This window comes from Brassica oleracea, chromosome C4, assembly GCF_000695525.1.
Source record: "Brassica oleracea var. oleracea cultivar TO1000 chromosome C4, BOL, whole genome shotgun sequence".
NCBI lineage: Eukaryota > Viridiplantae > Streptophyta > Magnoliopsida > Brassicales > Brassicaceae > Brassica > Brassica oleracea.
The window spans coordinates 30,695,191-30,700,399 of NC_027751.1; positions in this window are offsets into that span (position 1 = coordinate 30,695,191).

Below are 5,209 nucleotides of genomic sequence, written 5' to 3' on the forward strand. Positions count from 1 at the left end.
GGAACTTGATCGGGCTGATATTTTGTGGGAAGCTTTTTCAGTCAGTGGGTTAGATATTCACCGAAGGAATTTGGATTTCAACGGTTGGATCTTCTGTTGTCTGGGTTTTCGTGAAGCTGATCGTCACAGTTCTTCAGCGGGACAGTCTTGGGTGTTTGGTAAATCCGACGGTGAGATCTTCTCTTCTTGAGCTGAAATTTGGCGGAGGTATTTTTGACTTGTTTATCTTGGATTTGTACGGTTAGATTAGTCTCTGGATGCCGGAATCCTTGTGAGCTGAGGTCGTTTGGTTGCTGCCGGTTTTGAAGCTTTGTGTTGCTCTCTTGTTGTTAATGTTTGTGTTGGAGATAGCTCTTTGAAGCTAGTGTTTCTGTTCTGTTCTGGTTGTTGAACAGGGAGGACGTGGTTGTACTCACAAACATTTATATAGTGGATTGTTGAGTGGGCTACGGGCCCGTGGTTTTTCCTTCTCACATCGAGAAGGTTTTCCACGTAAAAAGTGATTGTCTCATTTACGTTTCCGCTTATACTATATTCTGCCATCATCGAAATATTTTCTTCACAGGTTCACACAAGGTCAGGGGAACACGACCATTAGTATTTCCGCTGCGCCGTGTGACTTTCCCCAACATCCTTCACCCTCAGCAATTGAAAAAAATTATTTTTCAACTTTAAGAACTGTACGACCCAAATCCAGTGGAATTTGGAAACCAAAGCATCATAAACTTGCACATAGTTTCTTCTGGGGTTAAACCCGCGATGGGTTTGGACCGCACACCCGCAAACCCCAACAGGTCTGATTGTCTGAACCTACTAACCCGCAAACTCATGGACATATACTTATATGTCCAAACTCCAATCCACCCTGTAACGTTTTAATTGAGGCAAACGTAGTTAACTGATATTGGTGGTTATCCCGCATACAGTATATATAACCCGAAAATATATATAACTGGGACGGAATCAAAGTGTGGGCCAGTATTTCGCGTAATACGTGCAATTTTGATAGAATAAGTGGTGCAGAATAATGTTTGATTGAGAACATATTTTCGGTTTTCCTAGGTATTTATAAAATTTAATTTTTTTATTTTAAAATTAAAATGTGGAAAACTTGAGATATTTTAATAATATTTTAACAAATTTTACTGTTTTTTCTTAATTTAACTTAAATACAGTTTAACACAAACCATAACCGGATAGAGTAATAGATGAATGAGTCACAATTTGAGTGGTTTAATTGGCTGGTCCGTTCCAGTTTTCAAAAACTGATGTGATCATGGATAGGCAGCTTGAACCAGTTCAGGAGGAGACTGAGCTGTCTTAACCATTCCAAAGATCAATTGGAAGCAAGAAGAAGACATTGGACGAGACTTCAATCAGAATTCCATAACCACTGTGGATTTCATTTCAAGAACCAGCTGATCAACAATTAGGAAAAGCATTTGTGTGCGTTCTTTTTCTCTATCTTGGTTTTGTCTCACTGGTTTTCCAAGAAATATTTTTAACGAGGCATTTTACCATATCTCCTAATTGTTGGTGCAAGGAGTAAAATATATATATGTATATATATATATATCTAAGTTTTTATGTTTTAAACTATGTTTAAGTTATCTTTTTCATTTAAATTACGAATTGGCTTGTTGCTTAGGCATGAGGGCTTTGTTTTTAATGTCTTTGTCATTTCCAAAGTGTTGTGCATGTACAACATCGTTGTCTTTATATGCTAGACAAAATTAAGAAATAAAACAACCATTTTCAGTCTAAAAACTTTGTTTCTTCTTCCTTACGTCTCTGTTTGAGATCTACGGATCCTGGTGTGTAATATCTAGCCTTTTGGTTTTCTGATTTGGTGCCTAATATCCAAACCAAAAGCCTTGGAGTATGAGGAGTAGAGTCATGCCTCTTGTATCCCCTTTTGATTCATTCCCCTATCATAACCATGTGCAACAATGAGACACAAGACCTGTATAGAGACGAAAAAAAAACAACTTCGCCGTTAGCTAATTGCTAGAAAGTATCGGCAAAGCTAAACAGAGGAGATGAGTTGTGATTCTCATAACCCGAAAGGAGGTATCTTTTCAAGATGGGTTTATATATAATCTTCTTTAGCTCAAGATGGGTATTCACAAAATCTCTCATTCCGGGAAAATAAACAAAAAAAGATGGAATTTTCCTTCTGTTTCCCGGGAATAGAAAACAGAGAGGAAAAATATTCCGGAGGGATAAAAAATGGAAAATACGAAAAGAAAAAGAGGAAAGAGAAATTTACAAACGCAGAGAAAATGGAAAATACAAAAAGAAGAAGGAAATAATATAATTGGAAGATATGAAAGTCTTTATATTGTATTTGTCTTCTTTGATTCTCCATCTTCTTCATCTATCTCCCCTGTTTTAATGGAGTGTGCCCACAGAGAAGTCATATCATAAACCAAAAATTAAATGTGTAATGAAAAATGTTAGTTAATGCGAATATGAAATGGAGAGAAAATTACCTAACTGGTGGGGAAAAAAATCCGAAAGTTTTTTCTATAGATTTGCATGATCATAGAATTAATTTAGCAGAATCATTTACCTTAAGAACGATCAGATTGAAAAAATGGTTGATCAACTTTGTAATGATTCATTGTTTTGGTTTGTACGAGCTAGATTTAGAACTTAGAATCATATCTTTAAAGGATTTAATTATGATCAGATTAAGAAAATGCTTACTTAACATCCCTTGGATATATAGAATTGTATGAGCATACTTTGAATTTAGAATCATACCTTAAGAAGTTTGGAAAAATTGTTTTTTAAACCAAAAAAATGATAACATTTTTTTGTTTAATAACTCTTGCGTAACTTTATTAATGGAACATTCGAAACAGGCTAAGAACCAAAGCCATAAAAATCAAAGGAATAAAACCATAAAAAAAAAAAAAACCTCCAACGGGCACCACCGAGCATGAAGCTCCACCCTCACGAACCAAACGTCAAGTCAAAGGACATCTATAAACCAGTCATCCCATCCTCTGCAAATCAGCTTCGAAAAGTTCCTTCAACCATTGGGGGTTACCCATCGCCACATACGATTGGAATCTCTTCTCCCTTGTCACACTTTTTGCGATCGCTTGAGCACATCTATTAGCTCCCGAAGAAACAACCAAAAAGACCACTCTTGAAAATTCACCAAAGGTTTTCTCAGCTCTGCACCTTGGTATCTGAAAGCTGGCCAAGCTTTAGGCTTTGTTACCGCACCGACCAAATCTGCAAAATCCACTTCAAAGATAACCTTTGTCACATGATGGCTTTGCATTGATTCAATGGCCCATAACAAGCTCTCCCTCTCACGACGGCGTAAAGGTAAGCGATTGTCCTTTGGACTCTTCTTCTTTCTATTTTTTTTTTTCATTTGTTTTGTAGTCTGGTGTTTGATATTCTAGGAAGCACCGGCGGTGTGAAACTCTTTATCTCCGGCGTGAAAATAGATCAATGTTGTGTTTTTGTCAATCGATTTAAGAACGATAGTTCTGAGATTTCTTGTTTTGTCTATGTTAGTTTGTGAGTTTCTGATATTTTGGGACTTCTTATGTGTGTTTGTGTTCTTTTTTGTGTCTTGTTCTGAAATTTCTTGGATTGTCTTTGTTAGTTTTGTTGAGTCTTGTTTCTTGATTATTCTGTATGTTTGTGTTCTTGTTTTGTTGTGTTTCTCTGTCCAGAGTATGTTTGAGTCTGCTGATACACATAGCTTCTGATTCTTCTTACATGTAATTTATTATTTCCTTGGTAGCAGATGGTAGTTCTGTCTTTGATGCATCACATTATGCCTTTTTTGGGAACCATGTTGTTGAGGAGGTTGAGCTTGGTGGATTGGAAGACGAAGAAGAGGATTTTCCTCTTGCCGGGATTAAAAAACGTTACATAAATAAGGTTGGTTTGAAGTGTTTGGCTCACATGTATTTTGTGTCTCTCTTGTAATTATGATATAAATTTATTATTATTAGAGATTGTTGTAATTGCAACATGTGATTATCATTAAATAAATAATTGGGAAATTCTTCATAATAGCATATTTTTAGTTTTTGTCTCAAAAATAGGATGAGAAACTAAAAGTTACAAAAATAGCATTTATTAACTGTTCAAAATACTCTAATACCCTCAGTAAATAATACAACTAACAAAAAAAAGACGTGTCTTCTCTGACGTGTCTCCTACGATCTCTCTCTCACGACGGTGGCCCCAAGACGACGAGCACTGTCATCAACTCTGGCGACGACGAGCACTTTCATCAACTCCGGCGACGACGAGCACTATCATCAACTCTGGACGAAGAGAACTGTAATCATCTCCGACGAAAGCACGAAGCTTTAATTATATTCTCTCTGATCTCTCTCTCACGACGGTGGCACCAAGGCGATGAAATCTAAATCAACTCCGACGACGACAAGCACTATCATCAACTCCGACGAAATCACGAAGCTTTGATTCTCCAACGCCATCTCGGTATGATTCCAAAGTCTAGAGTTTTGAGATTCAAATATGAGGCTTCAATCTTCAATGATAATTGTTTGAGAACTAATAAGTTTGTTTTGATGTATTAATTGAACAGATAGAACAAAACAATTCAGGATTCACTTTGAGCAGTACAAAAGCTAAGGTAATCCATCTTATCTTCTCCAAACGTTTCTATCTTGATGGGATTTGGTTATGCCCTTAACATGTTCAATAGAATGACAAAGCTTTTCTGTGTCATTTTTAAAGCAATGATTGAGAAATATGATTAATGATCCTCTTGAGTTGTGTTGAACACCCAGGTCTTGCGATTATCTCCCGACCTCTTGCCATCATTGATGCTGCTCTTACTGTCTTAAGCTCAGCTTTTCTAACTGACAGGTTATTTTGATTTCTTCTTTAATTTCAACTTTTATATCCATGCTTACATATTCGTTTGTTGTTTGTTTGCATGTATTGAATGTGTTTAGGAAATGTTGCTTTTGACATTGTTAGTCTCTTGTTGCTTGTGCTTGTGAAGCTGTCTAGTGTTCAGAAAAATTTCAGGAAGCATTTGTGTAGTTTCAGGAAAGCCTTCCAGAAAATCGGATGGTAAAAAAATTTGGAACTTTTTTGCTTGGTGTCTTGTTCTGCTTAGGCATGTTGATATCTTTGGTAGGCTATTGAATTTTCTTATGAGTCTCTTGTTGCTTGTGCTTGTGAAGCTGTCTAATGTTCA